Here is a 13,840-nt window from a genome sequence, read left to right as displayed (position 1 = left end):
AAACTTAGATACAAGGTAATCATAGAGGTAAAAAGTATCTTAATATAACAGTGTTTGTTATGCAAAACTGGGGAATGGTAAAGGGATTATCTAGCTTTTTAAACAATACCATTTTTGGTGTTTACAGTTTCTTTACTGTTAACTAAGAGGGGCATACTTATTTTTCTAATGAGATTTATTTATTTATTTTAAATTAAAAGGGATGGAGAGGTCAAAATTTAAAATGTGCATGGGTGCATTTTAATTTAAATTATAAACATTTTTGCACAAAAAAAAAAAAAAAAAAAAAAAAAACTTCCTTTAGCAAAAATGCTTCTAGTAAAAGCTATTACTATTTTTGTGTGGCATACGCACATATCCTGTGAGGGTCCGTGCACTGTAATCAAACACCAGATGTTATCAGAGAGCTGGGCTGGCTTTGTAGTTCTGTGAAGTTGTGTCTGTATAAATATAAAATGCCTCTTTACAGCAAAAATGCTTTTTATATACAGAAAGTGTGTAGTGCTGTACTTAAAAGGATATGAAACCACTTGTTTTCTTTTATGATTCAGACAGAACAGTTTTAAACAACTTTCAGATTATGAAACATGCTTAATTCCCTTGGTATCCTTTGTTGAAGGAAGAGCAATGCACTACTCTGAGCTAGCTGAACACACTGGGTGAGCCAATGACAAGAGGCATATATGCGCCACTAATCAGCAGCTGAGTAATGCACTGCTGCTCCTAAGCATACCTAGGTATGCTTTTTAACCAAGTATACTAAAAGAATGAAACAAAATTTGATAATAGAAACTTGTTTAAAAATTGCACTTTGTCTCTGAATTGGAAAGTTTACATTTTGACTTTACTATCCCATTGTTCCCCTGCAATTCCATGTTACTAAGATTCAAGTAGCTCAATGAATAGAAAATTGTTTGGAATATAATAGACCTATTAAACTGGAGATACTTCCCCTCCCAATAAATTTCATAAAAATATTTATGAATTTCATTCTAATGGTATATAACTAAATCAGTCAATTCTGGTATAACTGAAAAAATAATCTGAAAAGTTATTCTAAGAATGAAACCTTTATGTAGAAAACCATGATTTAAATAGAGTCTTAATGACTAGTGATTTAAATTGTGATTTTAATAAGTTAAATAAAATCCACCCCGATTTTTGTATATGAAATAGCCGTTTCTGCTAATTGAAACTAAAAAAATTGAGCTGAACGTTATCTAATTATGTACACAAAGTCCTCCTTATCCGATTCCTTACTATTTACTCAAAGACCAATACTTAGGGCCCGATGATCAAAAGCTCTCCTCTCAGGCGAGAAAATCTAAGAAGTCTTGTAAGTGCAACAAGGCACCTCAAAAAAAAATTAGAAACACAAATTGTTTGTGAAAAAAGAGGTCACAATTTAAGGCTGGAGGAAAGGAGATTTAATCTCCTGAACGGAAACATTTTTTTCCCACTGGGAGAGCAATAAAATTGTGGAACTCGCTAACAAAGGAGGTAGTGAATGCCAATACCTTAGACACATTTAAAAATGGTTTCGATACATTTCTCGCTAGAAACAGAATTCAGGGATAGGATTGCTTGTGTTTAATGGCATTAATTTAAGATCAACTGGAGCTTTTTGTAAGTATATTAGATTTGTATAGGTTGAACTTTGGTCTTTTTTTCAACCTCATCTACTATGTTTATGTTAAATTGTTTTCTTGAGACATGTTTATGTTACTATGTAGTGTTCTTCATGTGAAGGAGAGACTCCTAAATTACAATATAAGGTCTAAAAAAATATCCCAAAGATTTTGTGTGATTTCTCTCCATGGCAGCAAGGCCTTCTTAGAGAGAACAATGGAAAAACATAATTTATGTAAGAACTTACCTGATAAATTCATTTCTTTCATATTAGCAAGAGTCCATGAGCTAGTGACGTATGGGATATACAATCCTACCAGGAGGGGCAAAAAGTTTCCCAAACCTCAAAATGCCTATAAATACACCCCTCACCACAATTCAGTTTAACGAATAGCCAAGAAGTGGGGTAATAAAGGAGTAAAAAGCATCGAAGGAATTTGGAAATAATTGTGCTTTATACAAAAAAAAAAAAAAAATATCATAACCACCATAAAAAAAAAAAAAAAAAAAAAAAAAAAAAAAAAGAGTGGGCCTCATGGACTCTTGCCAATATGAAAGACATGAATTTATCAGGTAAGTTCTTACATTAATTAGGTTGTCTTTCATGTAATTGGCAAGAGTCCATGAGCTAGTGACGTATGGGATAGCAATACCCAAGATGTGGAACTCCACGCAAGAGTCACTAGAGAGGGGAGGGATAAAAATAAAATCAGTCATTTTTCGCTGAAAAAAATTAAACCACAACCCAAAATATAAATTAATTCTCATAAATGTGAGGGAAAAAAAAAAAAAAAAAAAAAAAAAAACTTAAATCAAATCAATAGCAGAAGAATCAAACTGAAACAGCTGCCTGAAGAACTTTTCTACCAAAAACTGCTTCCGAAGAAGCAAATACATCAAAATGGTAGAATTTAGTAAATGTATGCAAAGAAGACCAAGTAGCAGCTTTGCAAATCTGATCAACTGAAGCTTCATTCTTAAAAGCCCAGGAAGTAGAAACTGATCTAGTAGAATGAGCTGTAATTCTCTGAGGTGGGGCTTGACCCGACTCCAAATAGGCTTGATGAATGAAAAGTTTTAACCATGAGGCCAAGGAAACGGCAGAAGCCTTCTGACCTTTCCTGGAACCAGAAAAGATAACAAATAAAAGTCTTCCTGAAATCTTAGTAGCTTCAACATAATATTTCAAAGCTCTCACCACATCCAAAGAATGTAAAGATCTCTCCAAAGAATTCTTAGGATTAGGACACAAGGAAGGAACAACAATTTCTCTATAAATGTTGTTAGAATTTACAACCTTAGGTAAGAATTTAAATGAAGTCCGCAAAACCGCTTTATCCTGCTGAAAAATTTGAAAAGGAGATTCACAAGAGAGGATAATTCAGAAACTCTTCTAGCAGAAGAGATGGCCAAAAGGAACAACACTTTCCAAGAAAGTAGTTTAATGTCCAAAGAATGCATAGGCTCAAACGGAGGAGCCTGTAAAGCCTTCAAAACTAAATTAAGACTACAAGGAGGAGAAATTGATTTAATGACAGGCTTAATACGAACTAAAGCCTGAACAAAACAGTGAATATCAGGAAGATTAGCAATCTTTCTGTGAAATAAAACAGAAAGAGCAAAGATTTGTCCTTTCAAGGAACTTGCAGACAAACCTTTATCCAAACCATCCTGAAGAAACTGTAAAATTCTGGGAAGTCTAAAAGAATGCCAAGAGAATTTATGAGAAGAACACCATGAAATGTAAGAAGATATACAGAGGGCGACTCCTAGTGTGGAATTAGTAAGCAGAGTGTGAACCCACCAGCTTTACCCTTCAGAGATATACTCACAAAGTATAGAGCACACTGTAGTGCTAATGAAGCAAGCTGGGTATATTAAAAGTGGCCCAGCGCACATACCACTCCGGTGAAAGATGGTCCAATGTATTCAGAAGGTTCAGATAAAAAATTCAGGAGACTCCAGATATATATAAAAAACACTTTATATAAAAATATAACAGTGTACAATAAAAATCAGTAGAATTCGCTACGCGTTTCTCAGAGCTACCACTCTGTTTCCTCAGGCAAGTTATACTGATCTAAAACTGAAGTCTCCTATTTATACATCCTCAAATAAATTAAAACATTGGTCACACCCAATTTACCAATTACTTATGCAAATGTTGCTATGGTGACCTTCACAATACAAACTGACTTTTCTTGATACCAGTATGTGAATATATAACTCATTGTATGCATAGATCTACTTTAACATATACAGCTAGTATCAAAACAAGTATATAGCAGATATTACAATATATCTCATAAACATTTCGGAAGAAAACATATATAGTATGCACAATAGTGTTTCAGCAAAAAAACAAATACAGCACTCATATAGTTGGTTCATTAAATTTTCAGCAATCTCTCTTTATGAAAGTGAATGCACTATTTATTTCTATTTTATATGGTTAATAACTTCTTTATTTCCTGAGGATTTCTTTCCTCCCCTTTGTTCATAGTAGAAAGTCTAATTTATTTATTAATTAAAAGCATTAGCTAGTTTGTTTATATCATATATAAAGCTGTCAGCTTGTGGGTGTGTGTCATTAGCCTATCTCACACTTCCATATGTGTGGGTAATGGCTAGTGGGCGTGTATCATTTATCGCCGGTCTTTAAATACAATTCCTCAACTTTCTTCCTAATATATTCTTACCCCTTTTGACATGATCTCCTACAATAAACTGTTTAAATGTTATCTGAATTGTTGTATTGTGCATATCATAAGCTGATTTTATGAAGGGCTATGTCTATTTGTTTAAAGCTCCCTCTCTGATTTCACAATGTCCAATGTGTAGGTGATAATCCGTGGGCGTGTAGCATAAACCAATCACGCGTCACTATGTGTGTGAATCCCAGCTTATAGGCGTGTGTTTTCTATCGTTAAAAAAAAAAAATAAATAAATCAACTATTGTCTATTTATTTTTTTGGGATATGAACTGCTTTGCTATTATGATATATTTATATATAACCCTATGGCTATGTTCGAGATAGCATCAGCCAATTTGTGTAGCCCTTTGGTATTACTGCTCTGTGAAAGCATATCCTATCCTCACAGTATTCGTCAATTTTTACTGAATCATAACATTCAAAATAATGCCAGTCTCGTAATCATTGCGCTTCAATCGAATAGATGCATATACTCATATATTTTTATATATTGGTAACCTGTATAATGTATATAAATAAAACTATATATATATATAAAAAAATATGAATTATAGTCTTCCATTTTTTGTGTGTGCTTTCTGTGCCCTAGTGAATAAATTAATAAATTGTTCTATATGAAAAGACATGTGAAAAAACATATAGAGGAAAATTATGGTTACTATATGCTATAAATAGTGATAATTAGTGAATTCTATGTGTGACTAGTGTTAAGTACTCTAACTATATCTTATTTTATGTAAATAAATATATATAAATAGATGTGCTATTATAAAAACCTATGTGACTAGAGTAATAATATATAAATAATATAACTATAATAATATTATGTGTATGACCATGAATATATCAATTCCTATGTGACTCATATGATTAAATGTGTATAGTGTGACAATGTTAAGTGTTTATAATTAATATAATAAATACTCTATGTGTATGAATATAGACAAATTGTATGTTTATAGTATTCTAAATATACATATCTCCATTAATGTGATTAAATGTGTTTTATAGTGATATGATGCTTGAATGATTGTAAGATGGATAGTAAATACTGAATATATTTTCAAGATGAAACATTACTGGTATATTAAGATATTTACTGGGTGGTGACCTCAGGTGATCTATACTTACATTCCTTCTAAATAATATATATCAATATCAATGAGGATATGATCCATTATATACACATTAATATTAAGTGCACTACTAATGTGAGAGAACAGATATGAAGCTTGTATAACAGAACCCTTAAATTAAAAGATAGAATGAACTGAATGTTTGTACTGGATTGATCTAAAAGGCTGCTGTATCAATTACTTCATTGAGGCCTTCTGGATGTAAAGATGAAAATCTATAGATCCAGAAGGTCTCCCTTTGACGAAGTTTAATCATTCTATTTTGGGAATTACTAGCAGTCACTACCTCAAGTGGGGTTATCTTCATAAGGCATTTGTTAGTGCCATGTGATGCTGTATGATGTCTAGAAGTACTGTATTTATCTAATCCTTTCACAATGCATCTGAGATGTTCAGACCATCTCTGTCTTATCATCCTGCAGGTGCGGCCTATATAATGTAGGCCACAGATGCAGGTGATACAATAGACCACATAAGTAGAACTGCATGTTATTTTTTGTGTTAATGTAAAAGTTTCCCCTGTGTTATTTACTTTGATACTCTTTTGTCCATTGATGGTATATTTACACATACTGCATCTATTTTTGTGACATCTGAAAAAGCCTATTTTTGCACCTTGAGTGCTATCTTGTATGTTTCCTCTATTGAATGGTGCATTTGTTTCCCTTTTGCACATCACTATCTTACTAGGTGCAAGTTTTTCCTTTATTGTTGGGGCTCTCCTAAAAGTGCATATTGGTTTCTCCCCTAAAATGGATCGCAGAACAGGGTCTTTCTTTAATAGTGTCCAATGTTTAGATAAGATCTTTCTAATCTCCCTATGGTTGTCGTTATATCTCGTAATGAATGTTGATTCATATCCTGAATCAAATGTAGATTCTTTCTTCTTTTTACTAGTGAATAATTCATGCCTATTTTGGGCACGTGCCCTATGGTAACTATGTTCAATGAGAGATGCAGGGTAATGTTTTTCTTTAAAACGATCTATGAGGGTCTGGCTTTGGATATCAAATGTATTGATATCTGTACAATTTCTTCGAATTCTTCGAAACTGACTGTATGGTATGTTTATTTTCCAACTGGAGTAATGGTTACTGTGATAGTCTAGTAAATTGTTGCTATCGACTGTTTTGAAAAAAGTGCATGATTCCACCTTATCATCTATGCCCCACATTAGGGAAACATCCAAAAAATCAATTTTATCTATTTGTACGTTCCATGTGAACTTAATCCCCATATTATTCATATTTAATTCATTCTGAAAGGCTGTCAGAGAATCCAATGGACCCTTCCATAAAAAAAGCAGATCATCTATATAACGGCCATAGAAGACCAGATTTTGCTCCCAGTTAGAATCATAGATGTAAATTGATTCAAAATAACCCATGAATAGGTTTGCGAAACTGGGAGCAAATCTGGTCCCCATGGCCGTCCCTTTAATTTGTATATAAAAGTTATCTAAAAACTGAAAATAATTATGGGTCAAAATAAAATTGATGAGTTCTAATATGTAATTTTTTTGAAGGTCCGACATATATATGTCTTCACTTAGAAAATAATCTATTGATTTTAACCCTATGTTATGTGCAATATTTGAATAAAGCGAAGTGACATCACAAGAGACCCAATACAAATTTTCTTCTTTTTTGATGTTAGAAAGTTTGATTAATAGATCAGTAGTGTCTCTAATGTAGGACCTCAGTTGTGATACATATTTTTGAAGATAAAAATCAATATAAGAAGATAGATTGTCAGTGATACTATTCATTCCTGCAATGATAGGCCTACCGGGTGGGTTATTTAGTTGTTTATGTATTTTGGGTAGGTGATAATAATAAGGTATGTTCGGACTTTTGGGAATCAAATATGTTTTTTCTTTTTTATTCAAAATGCCATTTGTATGTCCAAAATTAATCAATGTTATTAACTCTTTTGAAAAGTTGTCTGTGGGATCTTTTTCTAATTTATTATAATATTCTTTGTCAAGAACTATTCTGTATGCTTCATTGATATAATCCAGGTAGTTTTGGATCACTATCCCCCCGCCTTTGTCCGCCTGGCGGATGACTATGTTCTTATCTCTAGTAAGTTCCAAAAGGGCTTTCTTTTCATTGGGCCAAATATTACTATGATTGCTGTTGCGGATGGGAAGTTTTTCCAAATCTTCTAACACTAGACTTTGAAAAATATCAAGATATGCTGTATCCTCTCCTTTTGGATTGAATGAAGATGGTGGTGCAAAATTTGTGTGAATCACTCCCTCAAAAAGTTGTTCTGATAGATCTTCAGGATCAACATATATTACTGTAGTATTCCTACATGTTGGCATGTTATCTGTGAGAATGGGGATACCTATATTTCTATTTGTTTGAAGTGATTTTTTTGCAAAATATCGTTGTAATGATAACTTTCTCGTGAATTTATTTAAATCCACATATATTTCAAACATCCTATGTGGATTTGAGGGGCAAAAACTTAAACCCTTACCCAAAATTCTTATTTGGTCATTAGTGAGAATTTTGTCGGATAGATTGAAAATACCTTTACTTAATTGCTGTAACTTTTCTTCCTGGGAGGCAATTCCCCTTACCCTCCGTCCCCGTTTGTGTGTGTTCTTTTGGTTTTTCCTGGTTGTTGATAAGGTGTATTTTGCCCTTCCCTTCTCCATAGAGGTGCTAGGGGAATACGTTCCTCTAAAAAAGGAGGGGGATTCTGTGGTAATTGTGAATTGTGTGTCTGTAAATTATCCCTATTGTTAATGTGTTGATCTTCATATGTCCTATTATTGTTATTGGCGTTTACTCCATGGGTCCTTGGTGTTTCTGCTACATAATCCCTAGCTTGGTGTGTTCTATTATGATGTTGATTATCTCTATAATCCGATGAATGATTATCTCTATATTGATTATAAGTGGGTTTATATGTAGAATAGTGATGTGGCTGCTCTCTATAATGAGAGCTAGTGTTCTGTCTATTTTTATCTTGTTGGTCTCTTTGGTCTCTTTGATTGAAGTGTTGTCTATCATATTGTGTGTAATTTTGATCATTAAGTGGTGTGAACCTATTTGAAATGGGTATCTGATAAGGTTGTTGTTCTCTATGTTCTCTAAAATCTGTGTATGCCGTGTTAGTTTTATTATTTTTTTGTTGTTGAGACTGGGTATTAGAATAATGTCTATTTCCCATGTATTGGGGTCTATTAGAATAGTTTTGGTTTCTAAATCTATTTCTATTGTGATGTGTCACTTTAGTCCAAGTAGATTCATCTGGTTCTTTGTTCTCCTTCTTATTATAGGTATAAACTGTTCCCTTTGTATAATCCTCATCATCCCTTTCTTTTTTCTTATTTTTTTTAAAAATAATTTCATCTTGATATTCATCAGTAGCTTTGATAGTTCTCTCATTGAGTGCTGAATACTCAGAATGATCTTTAAATTGTTCAAGTGATTTTTGGATATTTTCAATTTTTGAGGCTATTTCCTCTGCTAATGTTTCTCTATGGGAAATCAAAATGTCTATTAGATTAAAGGAACAGCTGTCCAGAGCTGAATACCATTTGTTAAGTAATGTGTCATCTTCTTTAAATGAACAACTTTTCAGTAGTCTTAAACCTCTTGGTATTTGTTTTTTGTCTCTATAATATTTCAATGAGTCCAGGTCCCACCAATGTCTATGTTCAGTCTTGATTAATTCTTCCAACTGAGAAAATAATTGTTTAATAGACATTGCACCAGTGTGATCTGTACTCATAGAATTGACATTTGGTTGATATATAGATCTCTTGTTGGCCCTTTCTTTTAGAGATAACATATTCTTATCTATCTATATATATAACAAAAATATACAGTGACCTCTTAGATAGATGATCTCTTAGAAAAAAGAACAGATAGTAAAATACTAAACCCAATACATAAATATTACTTAAATATGTATATGGTACCTGTAACTGGTATTATAAACAGATATAAATATAGATCAGCAGTGACCTCTAGATAAATAAACCAATATTCAATGCCAATGCATGAATACAGCTAAAATAAATATATGATACCTGTGGCTTGTATTATAAATGCAGCATTAGCCAAGACAAAGAACAAAAGAAAGTCCAAAAGAAAGTCCAAAGATGATAGTAAATCCGTTTGTGTGTTGATGATCCAATGATTTATTGCAAAGTTGTTGAGCAGCTCCTTTCAAATGAAATCCTCTACCAGAATTCACTAGACAAATGAAACAAAAAAAGAAAGGGCGCCTCCTAGTGTAGCCAGTATATATAAGGATAAATAGAATGAGATATAGATTTGTGGGTGTGTGTCATTAGCCTATCTCACACTTCCATATGTGTGGGTAATGGCTAGTGGGCGTGTATCATTTATCGCCGGTCTTTAAATACAATTCCTCAACTTTCTTCCTAATATATTCTTACCCCTTTTGACATGATCTCCTACAATAAACTGTTTAAATGTTATCTGAATTGTTGTATTGTGCATATCATAAGCTGATTTTATGAAGGGCTATGTCTATTTGTTTAAAGCTCCCTCTCTGATTTCACAATGTCCAATGTGTAGGTGATAATCCGTGGGCGTGTAGCATAAACCAATCACGCGTCACTATGTGTGTGAATCCCAGCTTATAGGCGTGTTTATGTGCGCTGGGCCACTTTTAATATACCCAGCTTGCTTCATTAGCACTACAGTGTGCTCTATACTTTGTGAGTATATCTCTGAAGGGTAAAGCTGGTGGGTTCACACTCTGCTTACTAATTCCACACTAGGAGTCGCCCTCTGTATATCTTCTTACTTTTCAGATGATTTTGGAAATCTACTAAGAGGAGCTGCCCTAGCATTCTAATGCACAGTCAACTGGGACACTGATAAGTTTCCAGACTGCTTATCTAGGCATTATCTTTGCCTTCACTACATGTGAGTACAAAATCTATATCTCATTCTATTTATCCTTATATATACTGGCTACACTAGGAGGCGCCCTTTCTTTTTTTGTTTCATTTGTCTAGTGAATTCTGGTAGAGGATTTCATTTGAAAGGAGCTGCTCAACAACTTTGCAATAAATCATTGGATCATCAACACACAAACGGATTTACTATCATCTTTGGACTTTCTTTTGGACTTTCTTTTGTTCTTTGTCTTGGCTAATGCTGCATTTATAATACAAGCCACAGGTATCATATATTTATTTTAGCTGTATTCATGCATTGGCATTGAATATTGGTTTATTTATCTAGAGGTCACTGCTGATCTATATTTATATCTGTTTATAATACCAGTTACAGGTACCATATACATATTTAAGTAATATTTATGTATTGGGTTTAGTATTTTACTATCTGTTCTTTTTTCTAAGAGATCATCTATCTAAGAGGTCACTGTATATTTTTGTTATATATATAGATAGATAAGAATATGTTATCTCTAAAAGAAAGGGCCAACAAGAGATCTATATATCAACCAAATGTCAATTCTATGAGTACAGATCACACTGGTGCAATGTCTATTAAACAATTATTTTCTCAGTTGGAAGAATTAATCAAGACTGAACATAGACATTGGTGGGACCTGGACTCATTGAAATATTATAGAGACAAAAAACAAATACCAAGAGGTTTAAGACTACTGAAAAGTTGTTCATTTAAAGAAGATGACACATTACTTAACAAATGGTATTCAGCTCTGGACAGCTGTTCCTTTAATCTAATAGACATTTTGATTTCCCATAGAGAAACATTAGCAGAGGAAATAGCCTCAAAAATTGAAAATATCCAAAAATCACTTGAACAATTTAAAGATCATTCTGAGTATTCAGCACTCAATGAGAGAACTATCAAAGCTACTGATGAATATCAAGATGAAATTATTTTTAAAAAAAATAAGAAAAAAGAAAGGGATGATGAGGATTATACAAAGGGAACAGTTTATACCTATAATAAGAAGGAGAACAAAGAACCAGATGAATCTACTTGGACTAAAGTGACACATCACAATAGAAATAGATTTAGAAACCAAAACTATTCTAATAGACCCCAATACATGGGAAATAGACATTATTCTAATACCCAGTCTCAACAACAAAAAAATAATAAAACTAACACGGCATACACAGATTTTAGAGAACATAGAGAACAACAACCTTATCAGATACCCATTTCAAATAGGTTCACACCACTTAATGATCAAAATTACACACAATATGATAGACAACACTTCAATCAAAGAGACCAAAGAGACCAACAAGATAAAAATAGACAGAACACTAGCTCTCATTATAGAGAGCAGCCACATCACTATTCTACATATAAACCCACTTATAATCAATATAGAGATAATCATTCATCGGATTATAGAGATAATCAACATCATAATAGAACACACCAAGCTAGGGATTATGTAGCAGAAACACCAAGGACCCATGGAGTAAACGCCAATAACAATAATAGGACATATGAAGATCAACACATTAACAATAGGGATAATTTACAGACACACAATTCACAATTACCACAGAATCCCCCTCCTTTTTTAGAGGAACGTATTCCCCTAGCACCTCTATGGAGAAGGGAAGGGCAAAATACACCTTATCAACAACCAGGAAAAACCAAAAGAACACACACAAACGGGGACGGAGGGGAAGGGGAATTGCCTCCCAGGAAGAAAAGTTACAGCAATTAAGTAAAGGTATTTTCAATCTATCCGACAAAATTCTCACTAATGACCAAATAAGAATTTTGGGTAAGGGTTTAAGTTTTTGCCCCTCAAATCCACATAGGATGTTTGAAATATATGTGGATTTAAATAAATTCACGAGAAAGTTATCATTACAACGATATTTTGCAAAAAAATCACTTCAAACAAATAGAAATATAGGTATCCCCATTCTCACAGATAACATGCCAACATGTAGGAATACTACAGTAATATATGTTGATCCTGAAGATCTATCAGAACAACTTTTTGAGGGAGTGATTCACACAAATTTTGCACCACCATCTTCATTCAATCCAAAAGGAGAGGATACAGCATATCTTGATATTTTTCAAAGTCTAGTGTTAGAAGATTTGGAAAAACTTCCCATCCGCAACAGCAATCATAGTAATATTTGGCCCAATGAAAAGAAAGCCCTTTTGGAACTTACTAGAGATAAGAACATAGTCATCCGCCAGGCGGACAAAGGCGGGGGGATAGTGATCCAAAACTACCTGGATTATATCAATGAAGCATACAGAATAGTTCTTGACAAAGAATATTATAATAAATTAGAAAAAGATCCCACAGACAACTTTTCAAAAGAGTTAATAACATTGATTAATTTTGGACATACAAATGGCATTTTGAATAAAAAAGAAAAAACATATTTGATTCCCAAAAGTCCGAACATACCTTATTATTATCACCTACCCAAAATACATAAACAACTAAATAACCCACCCGGTAGGCCTATCATTGCAGGAATGAATAGTATCACTGACAATCTATCTTCTTATATTGATTTTTATCTTCAAAAATATGTATCACAACTGAGGTCCTACATTAGAGACACTACTGATCTATTAATCAAACTTTCTAACATCAAAAAAGAAGAAAATTTGTATTGGGTCTCTTGTGATGTCACTTCGCTTTATTCAAATATTGCACATAACATAGGGTTAAAATCAATAGATTATTTTCTAAGTGAAGACATATATATGTCGGACCTTCAAAAAAATTACATATTAGAACTCATCAATTTTATTTTGACCCATAATTATTTTCAGTTTTTAGATAACTTTTATATACAAATTAAAGGGACGGCCATGGGGACCAGATTTGCTCCCAGTTTCGCAAACCTATTCATGGGTTATTTTGAATCAATTTACATCTATGATTCTAACTGGGAGCAAAATCTGGTCTTCTATGGCCGTTATATAGATGATCTGCTTTTTTTATGGAAGGGTCCATTGGATTCTCTGACAGCCTTTCAGAATGAATTAAATATGAATAATATGGGGATTAAGTTCACATGGAACGTACAAATAGATAAAATTGATTTTTTGGATGTTTCCCTAATGTGGGGCATAGATGATAAGGTGGAATCATGCACTTTTTTCAAAACAGTCGATAGCAACAATTTACTAGACTATCACAGTAACCATTACTCCAGTTGGAAAATAAACATACCATACAGTCAGTTTCGAAGAATTCGAAGAAATTGTACAGATATCAATACATTTGATATCCAAAGCCAGACCCTCATAGATCGTTTTAAAGAAAAACATTACCCTGCATCTCTCATTGAACATAGTTACCATAGGGCACGTGCCCAAAATAGGCATGAATTATTCACTAGTAAAAAGAAGAAAGAATCTACATTTG

General features: G+C 33.1%; 1 protein-coding gene across 1 annotated transcript in view; it reads right to left on the bottom strand.

Moving 5' to 3' along the window:
* NUP42 (nucleoporin 42) overlaps nucleotides 1-13,840 on the bottom strand; it is a 100,935-nt gene that overhangs the window by 74,762 nt on the left and 12,333 nt on the right. The window lies entirely within an intron of this gene.

Source organism: Bombina bombina, chromosome 5 (genome assembly GCF_027579735.1).
Source record: "Bombina bombina isolate aBomBom1 chromosome 5, aBomBom1.pri, whole genome shotgun sequence".
In the NCBI taxonomy this organism is placed as follows: domain Eukaryota; kingdom Metazoa; phylum Chordata; class Amphibia; order Anura; family Bombinatoridae; genus Bombina; species Bombina bombina.
This window is presented reverse-complemented; position numbering and strand designations above follow the sequence as displayed.